Raw genomic sequence first — 16,941 nt, forward strand, 5'->3', positions numbered from 1 at the left:
TAACTGTAAATTTTGAATCTTTGAAATTAACAAGAGTAGAAGAGTTTCAGTACTGAAATTTAGCCACAAACTGTGTTGCAATGATAAAAGGATAGAAAACTTCTCCAAATAATTGGAGAGTTGGCTAAAGATAACAGATTCCATCATTTTTGTTAGTAATGGTATATTTGTAATCGGACGGTTTAATGAGAAGAAACAGTAAGGTCTAAATCAGCACTTTTTAGTAAAGATGTCAAATCTATATTCCCCATACTGAATGAAAAATATCAGTTTTCAAGGAAATGATTTAATAGTGAAGGCAATCAAGTGATAACATGTGAGGGGATATACCCAAACAAGTATGGCAGGAAAGGATCCAATTTACAACTACATTTTGTCAATTTTTCACGTAGCTTTGAAACTTGAGTTTCAGTTACCAGTTCGAAAGCACTCCACAGGAATCTCCATTGATTCTTTAGGGCCTACATGATGGGCCCTGGTGAGTGAAATTTTATCCTTAAAAAATTTTCCTAAATCATCTGCAGTTGGCAGGCAGAATTGACATGGTCTTTCACCAGCTGAGACTAAAGAGCGCCAGAGTTTGAAGAGAGCATTACTTTCTGACAATTCCCTCCAATCTTTCAAAATATTTTCCAACAACTTGTCATGGGAAACAGAAAGTAGTACATTTAAAAGTTGAGACCAGAAAAACTTTGAGCTAATCCTTTTCCTAGTAGTTATAATTCTTTCCTGCTGTACGTGACATATAAATTGGTAGACAGAATTCCTCTTACAATTACTCCTTTCAGTTCTGCCCACTGCATCTCCACTCCTTCCAGACAACAATTCCTTGACGTAATCCCCCATCTGAACAAAGTTAGTTGTTTTTTTTAAAGTCTAGAACCTTTGCTTTTGAATGAGCCCTCTCTATACCTGTCTTAATATTAAACCGTACCATGCAGTGATCACTGGATGCCAGATAATCACCCATTGTAATATCAGAAACTCTTTCCCTGTTTGTAAGCACTAACCCCCTCTTCTACAAAGCCACGCAGTAACGGCCCCGAAGCCCATAGAGATTTAAAGGGCTTCGGGGCTGTTGCCGCGTGCCAGCCGCTAGCGCGGCTTTGTAGAAGAGGGGGTAAGTCCAGTATGACCCCATCCCGCGTGGGTTCCATTGCCAACTTCTGGAACAGTTCTCCTTGTAGAGAATCCAGAATCTCCCTACTTCTAGAAGACCCCGCAACAGGGATACCTTGGCCTTTGTGCCTTTTCTGCACTGCCTCCTAAATGATATAAATGTTCATTTGATTCAAGCTTAGAAAGTGCAGTGGTTAGATCTACAGCCTCAGCCCCCTGAGGTTGTGGGTTCAAACCCACGCTGCTCCTTGTGACCCTGGGCAAGTCACTTAATCCCCCCATTGCCCCAGGTACATTAGATAGATTGTGAGCCCACTGGGACAGACAAGGAAAAATGCTTGAGTATCTGAATAAATTCTTCTTTTTTAAAAAAATATTCCGCATATCCTACAATTCTATGTGGATTACAAATTATTCAGGTACTCAAGCATTATTCCCTAACTGTCCTGACAGGCTCCAACTCCAATGTAAACCATTCGGAACTCCCTTGGGAGAACAGTATAGAAAATTGAATAAAATAAACACAAATCTCCCTCTTTGCTGAGCCACGGTACAGGTTTCTACCACGGCCCGGAGCGCTACATGCTCCGACTCTCATATGAATTCTATGAGCGTCGGAGCATGTAGTGCTCCGGGCCACAGTAGAAACCTGTACATTGGCTTAGCAAAAGAGGGCCTTAATTAGCTGAAAAATAAGTACCTTAAATGTATGATTTATAAGTACCTAATAACAGAAGCCCTGTGCATATATAATAAATAGCCATCTTATGCTAAAGTACAAATATTATAGAAGAAGGGACAAAGGGAACCTAGGACAGAGGTTATATGAACTGCATATAATCGCAAATAGAAACACGATGGCAGATAAAGGCCAAATGGCCCATCCGCAGCATCCACTATCTCCTCCCTTCCCTATTGGCTAAGGCTCATTACACCTGCATTGTGATGTCATAGAACTTTATGGTTATAGAAACATGATGGCAAATAAAGGCCAAATGGCCCATCTGCAGCATCCACTATCTCCTCCTCTCCCTATTGGCTAAGGCTCTTAACATTTGCATCATCTCTTCCTATAGGCTAAGGCTCTTTACACCTGCATTGTGAGGTCATAGAGTATTATGGTTATAGAAACATGATGGCAGATAAAGGCCAAACGACCCATCCAGTCTGCCTATCCCTAGTAACCATTATCTCTTTCTCTCTCCGAGAGATCCCACGTGTCTATCCCAGGCCCTTTTGAATTCAGACACAGTCTCTGTCTCCACCACCTCTACCGGGAGACTGTTCCACACATCTATCACCCTTTCTGTAAAAAAAAAAAAAGGTATTTCCTTAGATTACTGCATTTTTCTTCCCGGGTGCCAAACACGGATTTATGGTGAAAGCAGATCTCCATGAAAATGAAACTAAAACTTGCTGGCATGCTGAAACTGGAGTTACTCTGTACGTGGGTGGCATGTTCCTTCCTCCACTTTCTGGCCGAATATTCTTACTTCACCCTTAAGGACCCTCCTTTCACATGTGTGGGAGAAAACGGAAGATCCCGCCTCATGCTATATCCGTAATATCACAGCTCAGTAAATCGGTTAATCGGATTCTGCTCCCAGCGCGAGGTACACAAGCGCACGGAAGAAAAGGCACAGCCCTCTTTAACTTCCGTCCACTTCGCCAATCAATTCTACTTGGATGCAGTCAGTGAAGGTGCAAAATGAAAGATTTTGTACATCTAATTTAAAGTAGAAAGAAAATTTGTACTCTGTAAAAATAGCCAGGACAGTGTAGGAGTACAGAAGCGCCATGGAAAAGGAGGATTTACAATAGAATCACAGCATTAGTCTGCAAAGGAAGCAGAACGACAGCTTATTACATAGCCATATACTTAAAACTGCCTCTCTAGGCTAATCTGTCACCGTACCTAGTTTCTATTTGCATATTTTCATTGTGACGCTTTACACATATCATTTCTCAGAACATGTAGAAACGTTTTACCTAAATAGTAAGAAAAACGCCACTTACCAGTACAGTCGCATGAGAGAAAAGGCCACAGGTCGGTGAAATGATTAACAATGCTCCATGCCGTGACTTCCTGGCAGGAGCTCTGCTATGACTGTAGCCATTGACAATGGGAGTTCAGCTGTTTCCTAGGAAGAAGGATGACCTGAACAGGTGTAACCTGATCATCTGTTTGGCAGATTGCTCAGATGACAACATTCTACTGTCCCCAGTGTTTTCTACAAAATAAATGAACAGGACAGGGAAAACAGAAGGGAATATTTACAGGTACACACCTCATGTTGCACACACATGCTGTTTTTTACCTGCAATATTTTATCATATTAAAGGCTGTGGGTTTTAGTGTGTTTTATTTAATTTCCTCGTGCTGAAGCTGAAATTTGGGTATCGGGAACCCTAGAACAAAAGGAGGAGACAGAGAGCCTGATTCTCTATAAGACACCGATCTCAACGGCTGCCTAAGAAGCGGCCAACGATCGCGCATCGGCGTCCTTTAGAGAATCGTGTCTTTTCTTTTCCTAAAAGATGCCTTAAACGTAAGCCACCATTTTACAGGCCTGAATTTATGGCGTCTGTCTCGTGCTTACAGAGACGCAAAAGGGACGCTTATGGGTGCCCGAGGCCACTTACGGTGGAAACCATGCCAGCGTTTGGCGTCTGCATCCATTTAAAAAAAAAAAAAAGTGCATCTCGATTGGGTGGTGAGATGGTAATAGGATGCCTACAATCAGGATGCCACTTGTAGAATCAGCCCCAGAGTGTTCATGGGTTATATCAGTGGCCTCCAACACGTGGCCACTGAAGTCCTCCATTGTGGCCTCCAGTTGGCCAAAATGCTCTTCAAATCCTGTACATGTGTTAATTTCAATCTTGCTCACTTGATATACTCGTAATAACTGCACACAATCTCTTAATTATCCCAGGACAAGCAGGCAGCATATTCTCATGTAGGGGTGACATCACCGGCGGAGCCCCGGTACGGACCACTTTTAAAAGTGCATTGCCACTTTAAATCTTTAGAAAGTTCGCAATAGCCCGCACCACGCATGCGCGAGTGCCTTCCCACCCGACGTAGGGCACACGATCCCTCAGTTTCATAGTTTCTGCGGAGCTAAGAAGATGCGTTTTTCAACGACCGTTGATCTTGTCTCTTTCGCTGCCTTCCCGCTCTCGCGGAATTGTGACTTTTAGTCATATTTCTTTTTTCTTTGCTTTGTTTTTCCCCTTCGTGTAAAACAAAAAAAACGAAAACATTTTTGTTTTTTCCCTCTCACGGGTTCAGCCCGGCGGGGCCTCTTCGACAACTTTGGCCTCCGATTTCGATCTAGCAGGGGCTGTTTTCCCATTGATGTCATGCCCGCAGAATTGCACACTATCTCTTAAGTCTGTTACTCTGGTGTCTCATTTATAGAATTTGCTGCTGATGACAATCCAAACTAGTGAGTTTTTAAAGTATATCCTTGAAGTGTTGTAGAATCAATATTAGTGATTCATTTTGAATGTTCAATACCCAGTCTGAGCAAGCAGGTCAAAGTGGTTTACAAAAGTATATGTAAGCTTGAACTCTTTTAGTGGCCCTCTGAGCTTTCTTATACTCACATGGTGGCCCTTTACATGAAAGTGGTTGGAGACGCAGGGTTATATCATGAACTAAGAGCATGATAAGAAACAAACCAATTTGCCCATCTTCGTCATCTGCCTGATTCTTTTTATTCCTACTGCCATGGATATATCCCAGCTACCAGCCACGAAGCATGATCACTCCTTATCCAGAAACAGTTTTTGGGGCTTTCTACTTTTGTTTCCAGCCAAATCTGCAGTATTCCCTGTTTAGCTCACATTCAGGTTCCAGCCCTGCTCATGTCTAACCACAAAGTTTTGTAATGCCATAAACAGATACCACAACTATCACCACTGTTGCCCAAATATCTGGTTGTCTCCTAGGAGCCTGTGGCTTTTTCAAATACTGTAGTATCTTGCCACTAGGCGTATGCAAGCAAATTAAAACAATGAAACAAAAAAAATACAAATAAATAAAGCCTGTCACCGGTTATGTCACATGACATAGTCAGTCAGTGCCAATATTCATTGGCTGACTGGCTAAGTCTAGTGGCCAGACAGACCCACCTAAAAGTCAGGTCTATCTTATGCTATGGGGATGACGCTAGAGGACCTTACCGGACTAGCACAAAACCGATTCTTTTTAGATCTGTAATTCATCAAGTTGCTAGGACTCGAACATGAGTCGATGGCACTTAACAACAACAATGATGAACATTGACTTGGCCAACTATTGTCAAATGCTAATCTAATCTATTTGTGCATCGCTCATTACTATACAGGCTCAAGGCAACTTAAAGAGAGGAGAGAGGGAAGGGAGGAGAGAGTAGGGCGGTGGATAGGTAGGAGGGGAGAGAGGAAGAGAGGGGGAGATGTGGAAGAGGGGGAGGAAGGAGAGGATACAGGAGGTTAGGTGTCGAACAGGCGGATTTTCAGTTTTCTTCAGAAGATGATGTGGCTAGGTTCAGTTCAGGTGGTTTCTGTAAGGCCGAACTTAGGCCAGAAATTCTATGCCGGTGGCCCAATAAGGCCCAGATGTAAAATTTCTGCTTTCACCGCTGGCCACAGGAGGGAGCCAGGTTGCCTCTCATGGTCTGAATATGAGGCCCAGCAAAATCAAATGCAGGGGGCTGGGGACCCATAATTTAAAAACTGGATTTCTTCCTCGGGTCTCTTCTTCACAAACAGACATATCTTCTTCCATCTGTAAAAGCCCCTTGATTGAAAGGGGAACTAATAAATAGCATGAAGACACTAAGGCCTGGATTTTATAATCGGTGCTGATTTTCTAGGCAACGGTAGGCACCCAAACTCAGTAAAAAAAATGTTGTTTAAATGACATTTTTAAGTGAGTTTCAAGGCACCAGAATCGTGCCTAAAAAGGCACCAGAATCATGCCTCCGAAGGCGCTTTAGGCCGCCTAATGTCACTGTGGCCATCATTAACACCAGAAATGGCATTAGGTGGCCTAAAGCGCCTCCATACTGCGTTTCCCTGAAAATAAGACCTACCCTGAAAATAAGCCCTAATTGCTGGCAGCGGTGCTTCCCCCACCCCCTCCCCCCGCTGACCCTTCCATTTCTCCCCTGCCAACCACGAGACCGAAATACCTTGTAACAAAAGCAGCGTCGGCAGCAATCTAGACAGGCTGCTTCATGGCCTTCTCTCGCCCGGGAATTCTTCTGCCGCATCACTGATGATGTTATCAGTAATGCGGCACACGAATGCCCCAACGCAAGAAGGCCGCGAAGCAGCCTGTCTAGATTGCTTCAAACATTGCATTTGTTACAAGGTATTTAGGTCTAGCAGTTGGTGGGGAGAGATGGAAGGGTCAGCAGGGGGATGCGCAGCGGGGGGGCTTGTGCGGGGGAATGGGAGGGAGGGATAGATACTGTATGGGTTCTGCTGCACAAGGGATGGGAAGGAGAGAAAGATACTGCATGAGGAGATAGGTGAGGGGAGGAAAGATGCTGCACATGTGGAGGAGAGAAAGGAAAGAGAAAGAATTGGGGTGGAGGAGAGGAGGGGAGAGATGATCATTGTACATGAAAAAAAATAAGACCTACCCCGAAAATAAGACATTGTCATATATTAATTTTGGGCCCAAAAAAGGCAGTAGGTCTTATTTTTGGGGAGACACGGTAGGTGCGATTCATGACAAAGATAGGCGTTGGGGGATCAAGATGGTTGACTAGTGTGAGAGTTAACCGGGACTCCACGCTAGCACTGAGAAATCTAGCGCTGTCCCATTAATTATTGGCTTTAAACTCACCACAGCTGGCTTGCCGGAGCGGAGAGCCTTTCTTTGTGGCGTTTTTTTGTTGCGTTTTTGTAGCAGGTCCACAAGCTCCGATGCGGCGGAGAGGAGAGCAGAAGTGGAGGGCTAGTTAGAGAGATGGGGGAGGCGCCTCTGTGGGAAGCACCTTCCTCGGTGAACTGCAGGGAGAGTGGTGTGGATTGAGCTTGGGGAAGCTGCTTCAGAGGCGGCAGAAATTTGAGAGTGGGTGTGCCTCCTAGGAGTCTAGGCTGTGGTGGGAGTCAGCGGCAGCCCAAGGGAGCAGGGGGAGCCTTCTTGCTAGTTCTGCTCTATCGCAGAGATTGTTTGACTGTGCCTTTGCTGTGACTGGAAGAGCTGTTCCTGACGACTCCTGTGAGAGTATGGCCTGTGGAGAGAGACTCATTCCCCACCGATGAATCTTGGTGAGACTGGAGAGAAGTGATAGCCCAGGAGGAAGCTTCCCCTCCAATGGATCTCGGTGAGCCCCATTAGAGGTAGAAAGTAGTGAAAGAACAGTTTGAGCCTCAAGAATCGGCTGAGACTATTTTCTGGCCCTCTTGTGAGATAACGAGGAATCATATTATAGACAAGAGCTTTGTGCTGTGTGCTCCTAATTCCCCAGTAGTAGTGGTGAGTAAGAGAAGCTCCAGCTAAGCTGACCAAGACTGAAAGAACTCCGATGATCTTAAGGTTTGAAAATTAGCCTGTACTTTATGTGGTGTAATGTGAGTTAAAAAGGATTTCCCTAGGCTGGGTCTTAAGAAGGGAATGCTTAGATAGTGTTTAACAATTGGAATTTGATAACTAACTAATATAATACCCTCCCTGGGGAATTATTCATATTTTTGAGAAGATAATCTGAATTCAACTGAATTAATCCTGGAAATATGGCTAGTAAAAAAGCAAGACCGGATCTTAAGATGTTTGCCTATCGGGCAGAAGAATTAGCAGAAGTGGAAGAACTGGCTTCTAAACAAAATCTAACACAAGAAGCAGCCAAGCCAAATGTACTTGGAAAAGAAACACTAGAGATGTTAGACTCCCCTCCAGCTGAATCAGCATTAGCTAGCAAAGGATACTTACAGCACTGGATGGCTGATATTAAACTCTCACTTGCAGTATTGACCTCAGATATAAAAATCAATATTGACGGCTTACATAAAAAAAATGGATGAAATGACTCAGAATCTCCAGGAATTTGAAGAACGGGTTATAGTACATGAACAGGAGATTACTGAAATTCAAGATCATTGTAAGCAAATCAATTCATCAATAGAGGAAATACTTCTTAAAGTTGAGGATAGAGAAAACAGAGCAAGACGAAATAATCTAAGATTTCGTGGAATAATGGAATCAGAAGAACTTGAAGACTCGTCAGCGATTATACAGTCCCTGTGTCATAAGTTTCTACAAACTGAAAATCCAGCAGTGGATTTGCCAACAATAGAATTTGAAAGGATACATCGGGCTTTGGGACCACGTAGACCTGAGAGACCAAGGGATGTAATAGTGTGCTTTCTAAGATATCCACAGAAAGAGAGAGTGCTACAAGCGGCACGAAAAGTTAGACATTTGATGTGGAATAATGCCAAAGTGGAACTTTTTGCAGATATCTCTTTAGCAACCTTGAAACGACGACATGACTGTCAGGAAGTAATTAGATGCCTACAACAAAATAACATTCGTTATAAACGGCACTATTCATTTGGAATCTCTTTTACACTCAAAGGCAAACAACATAAAGTTACATCAGCCTTAGAGGCTCAACAGTTACTTATTCAGGCTAAATTAAGGCCACTGAGGGTGAGAAGTAGCAAAAGGAATCACTACAAATTATACCTGCAGGATTGTCAAACCAGAGATGGCACAGAGTGGATCATAAGAAGAGACTACAAAGACAACCACAATAAATAAGTTTAGCTTAATATTTTAGCAGAATTGAATATACAATAAAGATTAGAAATTGAAGGAAAATAAATATTTTAAAGTAACTTTTAAATACTATAAAGTAACTCCTGTACTAGATGCTTAACAATTAAGTAAATTAATAATGTTGTGTAGAAACCAGGATTGAGGTTAGCTTGAAAGTAAGTAGAAATGGGGTAGATCATAGAATAATAGACATGGAGATACCAGGATAAGGTTAACTTTGTTTGACCCTGACATCTGGAAATGGATCAGGCTTCTGGACCTTGCGACTGGAGGCCGGATCTAGAGCCGGAGTTAGGAGATGGGAAAGGTCTGGATGGGTAGAGGTGGAGGGGGGGGTGGAAGATATATGGTTGAGGGGATGTGTGCAGAGAGAGGTATGTATGAGATATGAATGGTGAAACGTTATATATAAATTTGAAGGACGATTGGGGAAATATATGATAGGGAGTGCATTTAAGGTAGGTTTATGTTCAACGTATGACTGAACAAATTTTTATGTCCTTAAATGTTCGAAGGCTTAACTCTCAGCGTAAACGACAACTCTACTTCCAAGAAGCTAATAGAATTAAGATGGCAATTGAGTTTGTAGAAGAAACACATTTAATACCAACTCATGAAAGATTTTTTTCTCATGCTTGCTATAAAGAGATTTATTATGCTTCTAACAAACTGAAATCAAAAACGAATGGAGTGGCTATTGTTTTTGCTAATAATGTATCTGTGAAGGTGAAAGAAGTGGTACACGATAAGGAAGGTCGATTTCTGCTCTTAAAAGTACTTTTGGGAGTCCAATTACATACTTTGTTAAATCTTTATGCCCCCAATACGAATCAAGGTGCTTTTTATAATAAGATAAGCGATATATCGATACGATATGCGGAAGGGAAAATTTTAGTGAGAGGCGATTTTAATCTTACCCTAAATGTGAAATTTCTAATATTGGTGTACACTATGGTAAAACCAAGTGACATCATTTACGTTTATTTATGGAGACTTGGGACCAACACCCGACAGAGATTGATTATACTTATTATTCAGATGCGCATTCTTCTTATTCTAGATTTGATCTCTGGCTGGTGGGAAAAGATTTGATGAAAAACATTAGCTCCTCCACTATAGAAACTAGGATATGGTCTGATCATGGTCCAATATGCTTAAAACTAGTGATACAATGTACACAATCTGGTAGAAAATACTGGCGCTTAGATGATAACCTATTGCTAGACTCTGCAAATATGCAACAATTAGGTAAGGAACTATGGGAATATCTACAATTTAATGATACTGGCGATACCTCCCTGGAGACTCTCTGGTAATGTTTAAAAGTGGTTATACGGGGTAAAATTATTGGCCTAGGGGCACATGTTCGAAAGATACACATGCTTAAAACTGGGGTCTTGCGAGACCAGATCTATGCGCTAGAATGGAATCGTAAAGGTGGGAGGCTATCTCCCGAGAAAGAAATAAAACTACAACAACTCAAGTTAGATCTTCAGGAACTAGATTTAGAAACAATCGGCACTAAGCTTCAATGGCTACGTCAGGAATATTTTGAAACAAACAATAGAATATTGGCCCATAAGTTGAAAAAAAGACAACTTCGTACTATGATAGCGCATGTGCAGGGCCCAGCTGGAGACTGCACTAGCTCTGAACATATTCAACAAGCCTTTATTAACTACTACCAACTATTATATCAACTTGAGCATTCACCGAATGAAGTAGATATTTGCTCTTATTTAGATCCTATACAGTTATCCAGTCTTACACCTAGAGAAGCTACTGAACTATCTTTGCCCATTACAGTGGAAGAACTAACTTGGGCTATGCCAGTGGGAAAATCGCCTGGATTAGATGGTTTTACAGCCAAATTTTATAAGACATTTCGAACAACCCTGATCCCCCCCCCTTACTGCACTTTTTTAATACTCTGGTAGACAGACAGGAATTGCCTCATTCCTGGCGTTTAGCTGGTATTATCTCTGATATTGAAGCCAGGTAAAGATCCAACATCTTGCTCCTCTTATAGATCTATTTCACTGCTAAATGTGGATTATAGACTCTTTACTAAGATCTTAGGTAAACGCTTACAGACATATATGCCCCATTTGGTGATGGATGATCAATCTGGGTTTGTAAGGGGCCGCCAGACATTTGATAACATTCAAAGAGTTTGCCATATATTGTGGCAAGCGGCCAGTGGACATGATTCGACTCTTACTTTGGCATTTGGCTGAAAAGGCATTTGATAGGGTATATTGGCCCTATCTATTTCAAGTGTTAGAAAAGATGGGGATGTCAGGAACTTTTCTCCACTGGCTTCGTTTAATATTAATGGAAGCTACACTGATTGTTTTACACTGAAGAGGGGGACCCGTCAAGGCTGTGCATTGTCTCCTGTACTTTTTGCATTAGTTATGGAGCCTTTTGCCCAATCGGTACGACAAGCTTTAACCATCACAGGTATAAGCTGTGGAGGTTTAGAAACAAAACTCATATTATTTACAGATGACATTCTCTGTACAATCCGAGACCCTCCTACCTCGTTGAAAGCTGTGGTAGATATTCTGACAGCCTATGGACAGGTGTCAGGATTTCAGATAAATATGTCTAAGTCAGAAATTTTAGATCTTACCCTATCAGATTTAGATCGTAAGTGGATTTCCAGTAATTACTCTTTTAAATGGGCCCAACAAACACTACAATACTTGAGGATCAATTTAACTAAGCAAATCGATATGTTATATACAGCTAATTAACCTCCCCTTCTGAAAACGATTTGGCAGGAAATGGAGAGGTGGAAACATCTTGATATTTCCTGGTTAGATAGGGTACAAACAATTAAGATGGTGGTGCTACTGAGACTATAGAAACATAGAAAGATGACGGCAGAAAAGGGCTATAGCCCATCAAGTCTGCCCACTCTACTGACCCACCCCATTAAGTCTGAGTACTAATGACCTATTTCCTAAACTCGACCCTCGTAAGGATCCCACTAGGGCATCCCATTTATTCTTAAAGTCAAGCACGCTGGTGGCCTTGATCACCTGCTCTGGAAGCTTGTTCCAGTGATCTACAACCCTTTCTGTGAAGAAATACTTCCTTACGTCACTATCGAATTTCCCTCCTCTGAGTTTGAGCGGATGCCCCCTTGTGACCGAGGGTCCTTTGAGAAAGAAGATGTCTTTTTCCACCTCAACACGTCCCTTGATGTATTTAAATGTCTCAATCATGTCCCCCCTCTCCCTGCGTTCCTCCAGAGTGTAGAGCTGCAATTTGTTTAGTCTTTCTTCGTACGAGAGACCCTTGAGCCCCGAGATCATCCTAGTGGCTATCCGCTGAACCGACTCAACTCTAAGCATGTCTTTACGGTAATGTGGCCTCCAGAATTGCACACAGTACTCCAGATGAGGTCTCACCATGGTTCTGTACAGTGGCATTATGACTTCAGATTTGCGGCTAACGAAGCTTCTATTGATACATCCCATAAGTTGCCTTGCTTTGGATGAGGCCTTCTCCACTTGTTTGGCGGCCTTCATGTTTGCACTGATGATTACTCCCAAGTCTCTTTCTTCTGAAGTCCTAGCTAGTGTTTCTCCATTTAAGGTGTAAGGTTTGCATGGATTTCTGCTACCGAGATGCATAACCTTACATTTCTTAGCGTTGAAGCCCAGCTGCCATGTCGATGACCAGTTTTCCAACGTAAGCAGATCCTGCGTCATACTATCCTGCAGATTGCTTTCACTACTATATTACATAGTTTGGCATCATCAGCGAATAGAGTTACTTTACCCTGAAGCCCTCGGGTCAAGTCCCTTATGAATATGTTAAAAAGGAGTGGACCCAGGACCGAGCCCTGTGGCACTCCGCTGATCACCTCCGATGTCTCAGAGAGGGTGCCGTTGACCACCACCCTCTGACGTCTTCCACTCAGCCAATCATTGACCCATGCAATTAGTGTCTCACCTAACCCCATCGATTTCATCTTGTTTAATAGTCTACGGTGTGGGACGCTGTCGAAAGCCTTACTGAAATCCAAGTACACTATGTCCAGAGACTCTCCCGAGTCTAGCTTTCCTGTTACCCAATCAAAGAAGCTGATAAGATTGGATTGTCATGACCTACCCCTAGTGAATCCATGTTGACTAGGATCCCTTAGATTCCCCTCATCCAAAATCGTGTCTAATTTACATTTAAGTAGTGTTTCCATGAGTTTACACACTATTGATGTGAGACTCACTGGTCTGTAATTCGCAGCCTCCGCTCTGCAGCCCTTTTTGTGCAGAGGAACGATGTTAGCTGTTTTCCAGTCCAGGGGGACTCTCCCCATACTTAGGGAGAGATTGAAGAGCATGGCTAACGGTTCCGCCAGGACATCGCATAGCTCTCTGAGCACTCTTGGGTGCAATTTGTCTGGTCCCATGGCTTTGCTCACCTTGAGTCTTGACAGTTCGCTGTAAACATCAGCTGGTGAGAACCCAAAATTCTGAAATGGGTCTTCCTTGCTTGGCTTTGCTTCCAGCTGTGGCCCGTGTCCAGGTGCCTCGCAGGTAAAGACTGAGCAGAAGTAATCGTTCAGTAGTTTGGCTTTTTCGGAATCTGTTTCCACATAATTCCCGTCTGCTGTTCTAAGGCATACTATCCCGTTTGTGTTCTTCTGCCTGTCACTAATATACCTGAAGAAGGATTTGTCCCCTTTCTTAATGTTCTTTGCTAGAGTTTCTTCCACTCGAAGTTTGGCCTCCCTGACTGCTGTTTTGACCGCTGCAGACCTTGTCTTGTATTCAATGTTAGCTTCTTTCTCCCCGGTGTGTTTGTACGAAAAAATGCTCTTTTCTTGTCCTTGACTAGGTGTGAGACCTCATCAGTGAACCAAAGGGGTTTCTTCTTTCTTTGTTGTTTATTTACCGATTTTATGTAGCGGATAGTTGCTTCGTGTAGTGTCCTTTTCAGTGTTGACCACATAGCTTCCACATCATCTGTTGTTTCTTGAGCCTGTAGCGTCTGGTGGATGAAATCACCCATGCTTGCGAAGTCAGTGCCCCGGAAATTGAGTACCCTCGTTTTTGTTTGTGATCTAGGGAAGCCCTTTCTAAGGTTGAACCATACTATGTTATGGTCACTGGTTGCCAGCGTTTCTCCCACCGAGACTTCTGTGACGCTTTCCCCGTTCGTAAGTACCAGGTCCAGGATGGCCTGGGCCCTAGTGGGCTCTAGTACCATTTGTTTGAGCTGTACTCCCTTCATGGACGTTAATATCCTCCTGCTACTACAAGTTGTTGCTGAGAATGTGTTCCAGTCTACATCAGGCATGTTGAAGTCCCCTAGCAGGACAATGTCCCCCCATAAGGTGATATTCTCAATGTCTTCAATTAATTCTGTGTCCTTGTCCTCCGATTGTCTTGGAGGTCTGTATACCACACCAAGGTATAGGCATTTCTCTCCGCCTCTGGCCAGGTTTACCCAGATGGATTCCCCAGTGTACTTGACATCTGTGATCCTAGTTGTCTTGATGTTCTCTTTGATGTAAAGTGCTACCCCACCTCCCAACTTACCCTCTCTATCTTGGCGAAGCAGGTTGTATCCTGGTATAGTTATATCCCACCCATGAGAGTCTGTGAACCATGTTTCGGATATTGCTACCACGTCTAGGTCTGCATTTACTATTTCTGTTTCTAGTTCTAGAAATTTATTCCCTAGGCTGTGTGCATTTACATACATAGCTCTCCACTCTTTGTGTCTACTAAACTCCTTAAGAGAGTTACCCATCTGAGTTAGAGTGTCTCCTAGCGAATCTTTTGCAGCAAGGGTACTTACCTCTGACTTAGAAGTGGAGTTTTGGTTCACCTCATCAGGATTGTTACTTACTGCTCCGGTATATAAATGGGTACCCTTCCCCAACTTACCTAGTTTAAAGCCCTTCGGAGCAGGTGGGCTACTCGGTGTCCGAAGACGTTCTTACCTCTGTTGGTCAGGTGGAGTCCGTCTGATCCCTGGAGTCCCTGTAGTGCCTCCCCGTGATTCAGGAATCCGAAGTTCATTTCCCGGCACCATCATAAGAACATAAGAACATAAGAAATGCCTCTGCTGGGTCAGACCCGAGGTCCATCGTGCCCAGCAGTCCGCTCACGCGGCGGCCCAACAGGTCCAGGACCTGTGCAGTAATCTTCTATCTATACCCCTCTATCCCCATTTCCAGTAGGAATTTGTCCAATCCTTTCTTGAACCCCAGTACCGTACTCTGCCTTATAACGTCCTCTGGAAGCGCATTCCAGGTGTCCACCACACGTTGGGTAAAGAAGAACTTCCTAGCATTTGTTTTGAATCTGTCCCCTTTCAACTTTTCCGAATGCCCTCTTGTTCTCTTATTTTTCGAAAGTTCGAAGAATCTGTCCCTCTCTACTCTCTCTATGCCCTTCATGATCTTGTAAGTCTCTATCATATCCCCTCTAAGTCTCCTCTTCTCCAGGGAAAAGAGACCCAGCTTCTCCAATCTCTCAGAATATGACAGGTTTTCCATACCTATTATCAGACGTGTTGCTCTCCTTTGAACCCTCTCGACTAATGCCATATCCTTCTTAAGATACGGCGACCAATATTGGACGCAGTACTCCAAATGCGGGCGCACCATCGCCCAATACAACGGCAGGATAACTTCTTTCGTTCTGGCTGTAATACCCTTTTTGATTATACCAAGCATTCTATTCGCTCTCTTAGCGGCCGCTGCGCACTGTGCCGACGGCTTCATTGTCATGTCCACCATTACCCCCAAGTCCCTTTCCTGGGTACTCTTATTCAATAACATCCCTCCCATTGTATAGTTGTACCTCGAGTTTCTGCTCCCCACATGTAATACTTTACATTTTTCAATGTTGAACTTCATCTGCCATTTTGCCGCCCATTCTTCTAATTTGTTCAAGTCCCTTTGCAACTTTTCGCAGTCCTCTGTAGTCCGAGCTCCATTAAATAGTTTGGTGTCATCCGCAAATTTTATTATCTCGCACTTCGTTCCTGTTTCTAGATCATTTATGAAGATATTAAATAGCAGCGGCCCGAGCACCGAGCCCTGCGGGACACCACTCGTGACCCTCCTCCAGTCGGAGTAGTGACCCTTCACTCCTACCCTTTGTTTTCTACCCTCCAACCAGTTTCTGATCCATCTATGTACGTCTCCTTCCACCCCATGGTTCTTCAGTTTCCGGAGTAGACGTTCATGGGGCACCTTGTCAAAGCCTTTTTGGAAATCTAGATATATGATGTCTATGGGGTCTCCTTTGTCCATCCGTTTGTTGATCCCTTCGAAGAAGTGCAATAAGTTCGTTAGGCACGATCTTCCCTTGCAGAAACCATGCTGGCTGGTTATCAGAAGTTCATTTTTTTCAAAATGTTGATCGATGTTTTCTTTTATCAGTGCTTCTGCCATTTTCCCCGGAACCGAAGTCAGGCTCACCGGCCTGTAGTTTCCCGGGTCACCTCTTGATCCCTTTTTAAAGATGGGCGTAACGTTGGCTATCTTCCAATCTTCCGGGATCTCGCCTGTTTTCAGGGATAAGTTGCAAATTTGCTGCAGTAGTTCCGCTATCTCCTCCTTTAATTCCTTCAGAACCCTTGGATGTATGCCATCCGGACCCGGGGATTTGTCAGTTTTTAGTTTTTCTATCTGCCTACGAACGTCCTCAAGGCTCACTTCTATGGATGTTAATTTTTCTGCCTGACTTCCGTTGAAGAATTGCTCAGGTTCCGGTATGTTGGACGTGTTTTCGTTTGTAAATACAGACGAGAAGAACATGTTAAGCCTTTCTGCCACTACCTTCTCCTCCTTCACCACTCCCTTCCTGTCTCCGTCGTCCAGCGGTCCCACTTCCTCTCTAGCCGGCTGCTTCCCTTTAACATATCTGAAGAATGGTTTGAAATTTCTTGCTTCCCTGGCTAGCCTCTCTTCATACTCTCTTTTGGCTTTCCGAACCTCACGGTGACATTCTTTTTGATGCTTCTTGTGCTCTTTCCAGTTCCCCTCAGTTTTGTCCTTTTTCCATTTC

At 43.4% G+C, this 16,941-nt stretch overlaps 1 protein-coding gene across 1 annotated transcript in view; it reads right to left on the bottom strand.

Annotated features, from left to right (window-relative positions):
* GJB7 (gap junction protein beta 7) overlaps nucleotides 1-3,248 on the bottom strand; it is a 42,833-nt gene extending 39,585 nt beyond the window's left edge. The window contains exon 1 of the mRNA XM_033939713.1: nucleotides 3,136-3,248. The gene's annotated coding sequence lies outside the window, so the exon portion shown is untranslated. The remainder of the gene's footprint in view (nucleotides 1-3,135) is intronic.
* Nucleotides 3,249-16,941: the final 13,693 nt, after the last annotated feature.

Source organism: Geotrypetes seraphini, chromosome 3 (genome assembly GCF_902459505.1).
Source record: "Geotrypetes seraphini chromosome 3, aGeoSer1.1, whole genome shotgun sequence".
In the NCBI taxonomy this organism is placed as follows: Eukaryota; Metazoa; Chordata; class Amphibia; order Gymnophiona; family Dermophiidae; genus Geotrypetes; species Geotrypetes seraphini.